Source organism: Panulirus ornatus, chromosome 21 (genome assembly GCF_036320965.1).
Source record: "Panulirus ornatus isolate Po-2019 chromosome 21, ASM3632096v1, whole genome shotgun sequence".
NCBI lineage: Eukaryota > Metazoa > Arthropoda > Malacostraca > Decapoda > Palinuridae > Panulirus > Panulirus ornatus.
In genome coordinates, this window is record NC_092244.1 from 4,999,563 (window position 1) to 5,012,657 (window position 13,095).

General features: G+C 49.1%; 1 protein-coding gene across 15 annotated transcripts in view; it reads left to right on the forward strand.

The window, feature by feature from the left end:
- CtBP (C-terminal binding protein) overlaps positions 1-13,095 on the forward strand; it is a 135,992-nt gene that overhangs the window by 65,754 nt on the left and 57,143 nt on the right. For 8 of the 15 annotated variants that reach the window (XM_071675547.1, XM_071675538.1, XM_071675541.1 and 5 more), the window contains one exon: positions 8,180-8,237. The exons of the other annotated variants lie outside the window; for them this stretch is intronic. The gene's annotated coding sequence lies outside the window, so the exon portion shown is untranslated. The remainder of the gene's footprint in view (positions 1-8,179; positions 8,238-13,095) is intronic. 15 annotated transcript variants of the gene reach the window in all.

Sequence of the window (13,095 nt, forward strand, 5' to 3'; positions counted from 1 at the left end):
CCCTAGCAGCTTCATGATTCACTCTACACGGAATAAAAAATACCTCGGCCTTCTTGAGATTAGTCGGGAGAGATTTTAGGGTTAAGTTGGCTCTCGTAGTTAACACTGCTCTTACAATATACCACACGTTATATACGTTGGGGTTGATGTAAGTCGTAGTTTGTAAGTACGGCAAATTGGCGGCCACAGGGCGCATTGAACCGTACATCACACACTGGCTGAAACGTGATGGAAATGGGTGTATTTTTACTCCTTTATTCGGGAGACGCCATATGGCAACAGTGCAGACACAGTTGCCGAATAAGGTTTATTTCCCGTGGCTGTGGTGGCGTGGGATGGCCTGGGTGGGGTATGTTACCTCTGGAGGGAGGGGGTTATGGAAGGCGGGTAAGGTGGGGGTCTTTCCAGGTTGTGAAACCCTATGACCATGTCGGGGGACGGGTACTCACGGACCCTTCTGGTCACCACCCCGCTGGCAACACGGCCTCCGCTGATGCAACGGACGTTGTAACAGCCTCTTGCAACGTAACGGAGGCTACACCACCTAAATATAACGTAGCCACTTCTTTAAGGAGGTTATAACAACCTCGGAATGTAACGAACTTTTTACAGCCTTTGTTTCGAGATGATCATAGCGATATTTAAAGGTGTAACAGATCGTCTATTGACTTTCCTTGTGACGTAACGAACTGTTGTAATAACCTTTAACGGCGTAAAGGAGCCTGCAGCAGCCACTTACGACGTAATGAAACTTGTTACAACAGCCTTTACGACGTAGGAGTCTGCGCTAACAGTCCCGCACGACCTACTGAGTCTGACAGTTTTGTTGACCGTGTTGATTTTTACGGACTGTACGTTGGAAGGTCTTTGGGGACCATCTATACTGGGAAACTCCTTAACCGCTTGAGTACTGTGATACAATCCCATGGGTAAGATGGCCTGGGGTCAGGTCACTGACGGGTTTGTTCGTCGACCTGACTCACGGTTCAGGTCAGAGGTCACATACCATCGTAGCCACGGGTCGTGTTTAAAATGAGTTGAGTTAAATCTGTGATGGTGTTCATTGTGAGACTTAACCTAAACCAAGTGATTTAATTCTGCGAGTAATGTTCTCTCGCTGGAGGTGCGCCATGTTCCCCACCAGTTGCCAGTGCATGTTTTGTTTCTGGAAATTGTCGAGTGATTTTGACATATTGGGCTTTTTCAGGGAGTGAGTCTGGAGCGGCCTGGGTAGCGGTATACTGGTGCAAGACTTTCTTGCTGTAATGGTTGAGTAAGATTTTTAATACCGGCACTCCCTCTTTTATATATATGTATATAGAGAGAGTTATCTGGATTTGATCATCAATGAATTTAAAGTAATACATATACGTAATATTTAGACAAATTGTGACATTATGAATGGCATTATATTGAAGACGCAGGAGTAAATTTGACCTTTCAGAAAGTATATGTTTTTAATATATGTATATATGTATATATATATATATATATATATATATATATATATATATATATATATATATATATATATATATATATATATATATATTTCGCGTTGGCTGCTGGGGGAACACAAGCCATTGTACCTTAATATCGAGTTAAGATGGTATCAGCACAATGTGTACGTAATCAGCCATGAGGATACAAGATTTTTAAAGTCCACGTGCATCGTGAGTGCGTACCAAGCCCAGCGTATCGCCAGGACTGTGGCGTAGATATCTGTCAGGGCCGACCGCAGTCGGATCCAGTTATGTCGGGGGAAAAAAGTAAATGATAAATATAGCTTTGCGGTCGTAGAGCAGATGCATTGTTGTGTAGCATGTAGTGTGTGTGTGTGTGTGTGGGTGGGTGGTGGTGAGGCAGTGGCAACTGGTGGGAAGGTTAGATTAGGTGTGCTTAACTTGCTGGGTGGACGGTAACTAGCGACCGTGTGATGGGATTATGCTGCACACATGGTGTCTGCTCTTCAAGTGGGGTTATTGGCAACACGCCCCGCCTCAACCACACCGCCTCCTTGTACGTTCTTTCCGAGAATATCGTACCATGACATTTCTGGCATACTGTCGCGCTGCATTTCTCTCAGTATTTTTGTTTTCACGGTGACAGTATGAGCGCAGCCTCCTCTGTTGAATCTGGGTGAAGACAGGACATTTTTAACGCAAAGTGGGAGATGCAGTAAATTCTTTTATTGTATCAGTAATATTTAGAGTATTCGATTCTGTAGGAAGCAGCGTGATATTGAATGATGAGTGACGATTATCCACAGTTGGTTGAACCCCTCTTGTGCTCCCTGAGTGACCGGGAGGGTAAGCGTTAAAATGCCTTCTGATTGGCTGAGTGATAGTTGATATTCTTCACAGTGGCCAGGTAAGAGTTACTACGCCAAGTATCGTGATAAGCATTTTCCCTTTTTGAGCAGCCGAGTAAAGGTCAGTTTGCCATCTGAGTGCCGTGGTAAGCTGTGATATGGCCTCTGAGTGGCCAGGTAAAGATATTTTCCTCTTCTTGGGCCGGCTGATTGGTCATATGCTCCCTGGGTGTCTGGATAAACACTACTGTGGCCGCGAAGTGACCGGGTGCGGCGCGTGGTGTATCCCCGTGGTGAAGTGGTGGTTAGTATGTTCTCTGGGTGGTCGGGTAAGCATAAAGACAACGTTTAACTAATTGGATAAGGGTTAACGCGCACCCTGAATGGCAGCGTAAGCGTTAATGTCGCTGGTTAAACGTTTATGAGCCCCCACCCTCCCCCCACACACCCTCTAAAGTGGCCGGGTAAGTGTTGACTTGCCTAGTGAGTGGCCCGACCGAGCCTCGATGTACTGAGTTACTGCGAGAGTGTCGAGTTCCCTCCCGCCTCAGCAGGATAATTCTGGAGTGCTCGCCCTCAGCTAAGCTCTAAAATGCCCACTTGTGGTCGGCTAAGCCTTAAATTGCCCTCTTGAGTGGCCGGATGACCGTGAATGTGTCCTCTTCTAGTGGAAGGGTAAGCGATGATGTTGCTCCTGAGTGGCTGGATATGCTACGATGTTGCCCCTGAGTGGCTGGATAGGCTACGATGTTGCCCCTGAGTGGCTGGATAGGCTACGATGTTGCTCCTAAGGGGCTGGATAGGCTACGATGTTGTCCCTGAGTGGCTGGATAGTCTACGATGTTGCCCCTGGGTGGCGGGATAGGCCATAGTGTTGCTCCTGAGTGGCTGGATAGGCTACAGTATGTGTCATGAGTTACTGGATAAGTTGATGTTTGTAGCCACGTATGTTGCTCCTCTAGGTTGCCAGGTGTGCCTTGCAGCCTCCAACAGGTGTCCAGGTAAGCGACGATACACCTGAGCATTGTAAAAGTCATACATACAATAAATCTTCTTAGTTGATTTATGATGTTGCTCTCCCCTAGTGGCCGGATGAACGGTTTTGTGCCCTCTTAAGTGGCTGGGTAAACATATGTTCCCACCGAGTGGCCGGGTAAACGGTTATGCCTCCTGAGTGGCCAGGTACACGGTATTGTTCCCTGTGAGTGGCCGGGTACACGGTAATGTTCCCTGTGAGTGGCTGGGTAAACGGTAATGTTATGTTTGAGTGGCTTAATAGGCGATAATCCGCCTCATGAGTGGCCGGATGTGTGTGCTAATCTGTCCAATGAATGACTGGGTGTGTTACTTTACGACAGTGAATGGTCGGTTGTGTTAATCTCTCCGTCCACTGGGCTGGATACATGCGATAGTTTTATCCTAGTGGTCGGTTAAGCGTTCATGTTCCATCTTGTTTGCTCGTCAAGCGATAATGTGACCTCGTAATGGGCGAGTAAGTGGTAATGTGCTTTCTGAGTGGTCGGGTAAGTGGCAGTGTGCTTACTGAATGGCCCAGGATGTGATGATGTGCTCTTGGAGTGGCTTGGCATGTCACGATGTGCGCTCTGAATGGCCCTGTGAGTGATGAAGTGTTCTCTGAGTGGCCGGTGAGCGGTGATGGGCCCCCTGAGTGGCTGACATGAGCGATAATGTACCCTCTTGAGTGGCGGGGTGAGCGACTGTCTGCCGTCTGATTGACCAAGGGAGGAAATCGGTTTCGTGAATCACGCTGTCATGTATTTCCCCAAACTAGACCCAACTTCGGTGAACGTGCGCAATTTCCGCTTTCAAGAAAGGCAGGGTTCAGGAATCCTCCCTAAAACGCTCATAATGAGTTATTGTGTAGTTCACACCGTTAGACCCTTGGAAGGTAATGGAACGACCCTTGGGCGTGACGGCACGATCTTTTAATGTGACAGTAAGGCTCTTGAGCACGAAGGTACGACCCTTGAGCACGAAGGTACGACCCTTGAGCACGAAGGTACGACCCTTGAGCACGAAGGTACGACCCTTAAGCACGACGGTACGAACTTTGGGTACGGCGGCTTGACTATTAAACCGGACGTGAACAGTTAAAAGAGATAATTGGTGGCACGATGTTCTTTAAACCAGCAGAGTCACAATCTTTAAAAGAAATACAATGAAATTGTGCTACAGTTGAGAGACTATTTCTTTTGCCAGTTGATTACATATAAATGAATTCAGACAACAGTGGACAACTGGGTTCTTTCAAGATTGAAATGCGAGTGAGGAGTTGCACAACATGTAATATTTACAGGCAGCGCCTGTAAAACATCCGCTTGACAGGGGGTAAATATTAGGCTTGGGCCTCCAGAAATCCATTAACCTCTATGTAGCTGAATATGTGCTCTTCCATCACATGTTTTCCTACGGTTAGCCATTCTACACCCCTTCCCCACCCCAGTGACTGTCTGTGTATCTGTGTCACTCTGCCCAGACTCTTTGAGTGTACTGCAAGCTATATTACACAAAGCTCTGATATAATCTGTTATTAAAGAAATTCAAGATTAGGTTGTAAGAGATCACTGCATGCATGAGTGTTAAGTTCGACAGGTTTTTTTTCGGTCAAGATGGTAACAACGGTGATGCAACATGAGGCTGCAGTAGCTACATGTAGCAATATATGTATGTATGAACCGTATACTTCAAGTGATTTGATGATGTGAATGGGATGATGACAGCAGATGTCAATGGTATGGTTTTGGAAGCCTGGAGGAACCACACCTCCAGAGGATACCGCTGCCAGGATGAGCTTGGGGTTCAAGTAAAATAAACGCTGACAGCGGCACGGATCCAAGTTACTGAAGTGTAGGGGGCAAGATGGTGCCCAGCCGCAACAGGCTCAACACAGCACCTACTGCAGTAGTAGTACCAGCGTCAGACGATACTGGGAGCTGATAATTAAGTTATCTTGCCCCCCTCCACACACACACACACACAGCCTCGCCTCCCCCAGCTATGCAACCCAGTTTCAAACAACCGCTCGTCTCCCCCAGCCAGACACCTCGTGTTCAGACAGCTCCTCTTACTTCCCCCCAGCCAGACACCCCGAGGTTCGGACAGCCCGGGTTCAGGCGCCACACACTTATCAAACCAGTATTGAGACCACAGGTTTAGGGTTGAGGTGGTCATTCTCAAGAGGAGTTGCCACACAGTTCATGATCACCAGTGCCGCGTTTTGCGGGGCCTGCCTGAGTGACGGGATCGCCCGAGTGGTTATGGTGACCCCAGGGACGTGCCCGACCTTTGACCTGGCCCTCAAGGATCACATCAAGGGCCGGGTTATAATACTTAAAGAGTCGGACCTTTTTGGTGGCAGTGGGGGTCCCCATCACACTTGACCTTCCCCCCCTCCCTCACGGTACTGTGGCGGTGTTATATCTCGCCACATGAGCCGGCCATGTGCTGTAGGCCTCCCGCTGGTGGGGTCAGGGGGTCCTTGTGTGGGTTGGTGGAGAGACAGGCGATGTGGTGGTGTGTCATGCGCCACAGACAGTAGCACGGTAGGTGTGGACTGTGGGGGATGCACCCCCATCTTCCATAGTGTTTGTATGTGTGCTCCCACTTATTCCCTTCCCCAACACACTCGTATTCTCCAATTGTTTTGTTGTGGTGTTCCTCCTACACTCAGCTCGTACCGTCCAGAGTGCCCCCTCCTGTCCACTCCCGCCCGTCTCCGCCGCCCCTTCTTCCTCTCCCCCTTCCCCTCACCCCCAATATCCCCTCCCCCGCACCCCCCCTCCGCCACCTCCCCCACCCCCCCTTCTAAGTTATCTGAGGAGTTGGTCTGGACGAGGGAAAAAGTTAAAGAAAGATTAATAAAGTTAGCGAGTCTGTAGCGGCCAGAGTTTACCAACACCATGTTGGACTGACTCTCTCTCTCTCTCTCTCTCTCTCTCTCTCTCTCTCTCTCTCTCTCTCTCTCTCTCTCTCTCTCTCTCTCTCTCTCTCTCTCTAAGAATTCGGCGAAACAAAGTTTGTTGAAGCCGTTTAATCCAGATGTTAGATCAACTTGGTAAAGTATATTGATTTTGTTTCAGGCCTTGAACACGAACGGTGCCATCTTTAGGGCAGGATGACCTGAGCCAGAAGGATTAAGGTCGTAGGTCGAGCCATTTATACCCGAGGGTCATACTGCCGTGCCCAGGGGTCGTCACCCAGGGTCTTGTCGTACCCAGGGTATGCAAGGATCGTACCGTCTTGCCCAGGGTACCCAAGGATCGTATCCCCTTGCCCAGGGTACCCAAGGATCGTACCCCCCTTGCCCAGGGTATGCAAGGATCGTACCGTCTTGCCCAGGGTACCCAAGGATCGTATCCCCTTGCCCAGGGTATGCAAGGATCGTACCGCCTTGCCCAGGGTACCCAAGGATCGTACCGTCTTGCCCAGGGTACCCAAGGATCGTACCGCCTTGCCCAGTGGGGCTAAAGCCAGTCGGGAGTCCACAAGGCTGGGCCTGGCTGACCGAGCGCCAACTTCGGCCCAACTTGCCCAACTTGAACTTTACTAAAACTTCCCAGAAAATTTGTATAACCAGTTTTTTTTTCCATTAAATATCTTGGGAGTAAATTTGGGATGAATTCGTAAAGTTATGAAATATGAAAACATTTTCGAAGGGGGGAAAAGTTTTTAAATCGTGAAATATGGCCATTACGAAATGCTGGGAACTTGCTCGTGCGAAACTTTTTGGTGAAGTGTTTCGACTCGGTGAAACAGACGAAACTATAAGACGTGTGTAGTGACGTTGCATGGGGGGGGGGGGGGTACAGGGGGTGACGGAAGTGGCGCTCAACACTGGTGTATTGGACCCTCGGGTCGTCTTGAGGTGACGTCACATTCCACTGGTGACGTGACCTCCAGTTATTACGTTCTCAGTCATGACGTCATGTCCAGTTTGACGTGCTGACGTCGCGTTCAGTGTGATGTGCTGACGTCGCGTTCAGTGTGACGTGCTGGTTGTGACGTCACTGATTTACTACTGTTGTGGCTCGTGACATCTTCCCCCTCTCAGGTACCGAGTCGTGATGTCATCCCGCTTGACCCACTGACGTCAGCTCACCTATGACTTGCGGGTTGATGACGTCACACCTCCCTCGTCTGAATCGCCCAGTTCTATAAATGATAATATTCAATCAAGTCTCCCGGAAGTAGAATATCCTAACTTCACAAAAACTTTGCGGGAAAGGGCCAAACTTTACCTGAACTTTGTGGGTGGGGGTGGAAATGCAAACTCTATACGAACTAACTGTACGTGGTCTTTTTGCAATAGATCCTAACTACACACACACACACACACACACACACACACACACACACACCCGTCATACAAAACAAGTTTGTCCAGTTGTAGTAAGTTGGCAGTTGGGGGGGGGGGGGGAGCGCTTGGGACTGGCTGGCTGGCCGACCCCCTTCCTCATTTAGAGGGGTTGTGGTGGGGGGTGATGATGTCCTGGACTTGGGGGATTGTAGGGGGGGGGGACGGTTTGCATAGCTGGTGCGTGTAATTACCTATTTGTGTTGTAAGGGGAGAGAGGTTTACACGTTGTGTGTGTGTGTGTGTGTGTGTGTGTGTGTGTGTGTGTGTGTTGCACGACCCTTGCACTGTAGTGGTGCCGGCAACATCCAATTAACCATTATCGTTATACAGAAGATTAGTTTGAAAAACTATTAGTGGTTTGGTGTGTGTGTGTGTGTGTGTGTGTGTGTGTGTGTGTGTGTGTGTGAAAGTGGCTGTCTGGCCTACCATGTGTTCTACAGTGGCCGTGTTGTACACACAGTTTGTAACGCTGTCTTGTCTTCCTCCTGCAGGTGCTGCTTCACCCCACCCTCCCTCCCTCCCTCCCTCACCGCGGGAGGCCCAGTGAAGGTAAGGCTCTCCCTTCATCTCTGCTGGCTAGTGAATGAATGAAGGGACGGGTGAATGAATGGAGGGGGGCTAGTGGATGAATGGAGAAACAGTGAATGAAGGCATGAATGATGAAGGGAGCAGGTCACGAATGGGCAGTTTATGAATGAAGAGACGTGATGGATGAATGGAATGGCGAGGAATGAAGGGACACAAGTCATGAATGAAAGAACAGGTTATGATGAATATGGGAACAGGTGTTGAATGAATAAAAGGTCAAGTGAAGAGTAAAGGATGAATGAAGGAATGAATGGAGAGTCACATGATGATTAACTGCGATCACGCCACAGACACCCTGTACTGCCCATCCCATGTCGACTCGGGTGCTTTAACGTGTCAAGTCTTAACTCAGCGTACGTACATACGTACACCAGTGTGACTGCTGGGCCACAGGCCTCGCCTGTGGCCCTCGTCCAGTGATGGGGGACCCCCCACTCCCTTCCCCAGGTCCATCTTGGCATCCTGGTGTAGTGAAGGAAAGTTAGGAGACTCAAAACTTTCCCTCTCCCCCGTATGAAAGTTTAGAAAGTTTGAAGTTTCCTGAGCGTCAAGTTAACACGGCGGGAGAGTCCTCCCCTGTAGGCTGCTCCTGCAGGACAAGTACCTGTGAGGACCTTTGGTCACACCTCTCCACCCTGACCTGACCTGAGGTGATGTGTAATTCCTCTGGTCAACTGGGGCATCACTAAGCCCATTGGGGAGAATGGCGCGACCTTTTAACCTGATCCCTTCAGGGTGAGGTCAGAGGTCACGCCAGCATACCCAAGGGTCGTAACATTCTCGTCTGGGGATTACAGGATTATACACAGTAGTGTGTGGGGAATTGTTTTACTTACTGTTTTACTGTTGATAGTACACACACACACACACACACACACACACACGGTGTAGTAGCTAGTTAGCATCACTGACCATATATATATATATATATATATATATATATATATATATATATATATATATATATATATCTTTCTTTTTTTTCTTTCAAACTATTCGCCATTTCCCGCATTAGCGAGGTAGCGTTAAGAACAGAGGACTGGGCCTTGAGGGAATACCCTCACCTGGCCCAATTCTCTGTTCCTTCTTTTGGAAAACTAAAAAAAAAACGAGAGGGGAGGATTTCCAGCCCCCCGCTCCCTCCCCTTTTAGTCGCCTTCTACGACACGCAGGGAATACGTGGGAAGTATTCTTTCTCCCCTATCCCCAGGGATATATATATATATATATATATACAAGGTTAAGAGGCGAGGCAGCACGATTGTAAAACACTAAAAAAAACATACACTGGACGCGTATGATACAGGAAGGTGCTGGACTGAGAAGTGAGATGGTTGGGTTGTGTTCTTATACTGCCAGTAAGGCATTTGACGTTTCCTGCAGGAGATGGCGGGTCGGGTTGGGGATTAGTCAGGCAGGCATAGCAAGAGGGACCACTTCGTCGGGTCGTAAGTGACACGATGGATGGGGAAGGATGACCACACGTCCTGAGATGGGTTCCCTGCCTTGGTTAGGGTGACTGGTGGCGTCCTGCTGGGCGTGACCCTGGGTCCACTCTGTATGATCGAGGACTTGCTGCAAGGAATCGACCCGAGGACCACCTTTGTCGAGACTGTTCCTACTCACCGACACAGCAGATGGGAATCGTTATCGTGGAGGTGGATTATCTACGTGCCGTTCATGTCCATGGGTATGGTGGTGGAGGTCAGACATATATGTATATCTAACATCAAACCCAAATTTAAAACCTCGTCACCAGTTTACTCATCTCAGTGAGAGGGCGTTAAGTCACCTCAGGAGTCGGCGGCTGGCTGCAGGCCTACCTGAATGAACAGGCTGAGGTCCAGAGAGACGGTAGCCATGGGTCACGTGGGAAGAAAGATGCAAGACGTATTGATGACAACGGTCGTTCTCCTAGATGGGGCGTGACACCGTTTAATGAGCAGTTCCTTGAAATAGGCAGTTACGGTCATGCTGAACACACTGCAGGAACCCTTGGGGGAAGTTGTCCGTCGGGTTATATAATAATGGTAGACCTAAACTGTTGGATTGAATAGGAACCATGTGGTATACAGGGGGCGACGTGCTGTCAGTGGACTGAGGCAGGGCCTATGAAGCGGCTGGGGTAACCGCAAGATCTGTAGGGTCTGTTTGTGGATAGGGAGCTATGGTTTCGGTGCATGACGCATGACAGCTAGAGAATGGATGAGAGTGAATGATGCCATTCTTCCTCTTATTCCTGGCGCTACCTCGCTAACGCAGGAAATGCTGTCGAGAAAAGCAAGAACATTGCGGTAAACTTATAACTGTATTTATGCAATACACACACACACACACACACACACACACACACACACATGTACGTCTACAAAGAATGGACGTGACTGTATAATGAATTACCTCCATCATCGGTGTACGGGACTTGGGTTCGACTCCCCACCGCTCCTCAAATCTGGCAGTATATATATATATATATATATATATATATATATATATATATATATATATATATATATATATATATATATATATATACCAACAGAGACCTCCAAAACAATACTGACGGTAAAAACAAGTAAGGAGCCACGTGGCCAGGTGAGGTGGCTGTCGTAACGGCAGCTGAGGTTAACAGGGAAAGTTATGGCCCTCGGCTCCTAATGCCTCGTTGGCAACTCTTCCACCTGCCTCACCGCGGGAGTTGGCAACGCGTCATTTTACCTTGGACTGTGTTTATGGTCTCTTGTCTCCGGCGGGTTATCGGGATTCGCACCCTTACTGTTTGTTTGTTGTACTCGTTTAGCCGGTTTATGACCTGGAACTTATCTCTGGCTGGAGTGTTTCAGGATTTGGAATAATGGCAGACGATGCAGCCAAAGGCTTGTTCGGTAAATCGTGCCATTGTGGGCTCTATGGACGAGTGTACAAGCCTTGGGTGTAGTTCAGGGTCGTGCTGTCGTGCGCACGGGTCGTCCCGTTGTTCTCTAGGGTTGCACCATCTAGGGAAAGGGTCGTTCCATGGTGGTAGAAGAAAAAAGACACTTTAGGTTGCCTTAGTTTGAGCTATAAAAAGATATCCGCGGGAGTTGACAGTCACGTGCTCAACTGTTGTCTGGGTGGGGTTGGGATGGGGGTGTAGTGGGAGGGCGGTGTAGCATATAGTACCCTCTCCCGTGGTACACATGACTGGCTTATTTGTGTACAGGCTGATGGTACAGTATTATGCCACTCACGTTGCTACTGGATGGATTAACTGCCGTTTTAGGATTAATCATTTTCGAAACGAACGAACAGATGCAAGTGATTATCAGTGGACGGTTGATCAAAAGCTTGTCTGTCCTGCTTGTTATTAGCTGTGTAACCCCTCCCCAGGAACACTGTACTGCCCTCTCGTACGGGATTACCTGACACTGATACCAGCACCTTATACTTCCCTCGCTCCTCCATTTGTGAATGAATTGCGTTCTTACGACAGCTTCGTTGGCTTTTAAGGATCTGAAATCCTCTCCCGGTCCGCGGAGGCGGAATATAACCAGTTCCTCAAGACTCGAGTGTATTTTTTGATGTTACTCACTCTTGCAGTCGTTAGCTTGACTGAAGGAAAGTACCCGAAGTCGGCTTTAAAGGGGTCTGCGCGTAGCCGCCACAGGTCAGGAACTTGAGAGCAAACGTGGGACTGGGGTCAGACTTGGTGGCGTAGACGGTTGAGGTGGCGGGTGTCCTACACACAGATGGTCGTAGTGGACCTTTGTCTTTATATTATCACCGGAAATTGAATGTTTAAGTAGAACCGTGTCTCCTCCCCCGTCCCAGCGGCCGTCCGAAATGGGTGTGTGCGCGCGCTCGTCAATTGGTAAAGCTGGTGTCGAGATTCTCTCTCTCTCTCTCTCTCTCTCTCTCTCTCTCTCTCTCTCTCTCTCTCTCTCTCTCTCTCTCTCTCTCTCTTCGTTCATGCCAGTATAACACGTACGGTGTGTGGACCCCAGTCATTGGTCACCCGCCCAGCGGCATGTGTATGTGTGTGTGTGTGTGTGTGTGTGTGTGTGTGTGTGTGCAAATCTCTGGTCCGTTTCCTCTGTCCTGCTATCTACACCTACCGTCATGACCCTTATATTCTTCACTGCCTCCTTCCTCGCTGTTTGGTCCGCTTCTGCTGTCCCTTCGCTTCTGAGTCACGTCACCCACCTCCTGGCCCAGCTGTAGTCGTCCCCCCCCCCCCAGCTCTCCTCTCATGATTAAACGTTTATCTTTTATACTTCCAGTCTCGTACATCTCTCCGCCATTTCTTACCACCAGTAACTTTGTGATTTCCATCCCAGTTTCTTGAATCCTTTCACCTTCAGGAGATTTATGGGCTTAATCTGTCGGCTGCTTCTCCGTCACCACCTCTTGCTCCATGCCCTTCAACTCTCCCCCTTCACCCCCTCCCCCACCTCGTGGACCAATGAGTCGTGCTCCTGACTACTGCCTTCCTCTCGCTCCTGCTGCTGTTGCGTAAGGGCTCCTGGCTTGAGACTTGTCTCCAGAGATTCGTAGGTCAGTTCCCCGCAGCCGCAGCTCGGGGTTTTGTGGGGGTGGGGATTTCCTCCCTGTGAGACAGCCTGTCATGACTGCTGGTGGCCAGTGGCTTGTCATATTACTCCTCCCAACCACTTTCATAGATTCCCTTCCCCTACCTAGACCCCCTGACTGTCATTAGTTCCATGCAGTCCCCTGACCGCCCTCATCTTGAAGGCCATCAACCCCTTGAGCACAACGGTACGTACCCATAGGTAATATCTTAAGGGGCCTTTTGCATAACCCTTAATTCTATTGTCAAGGG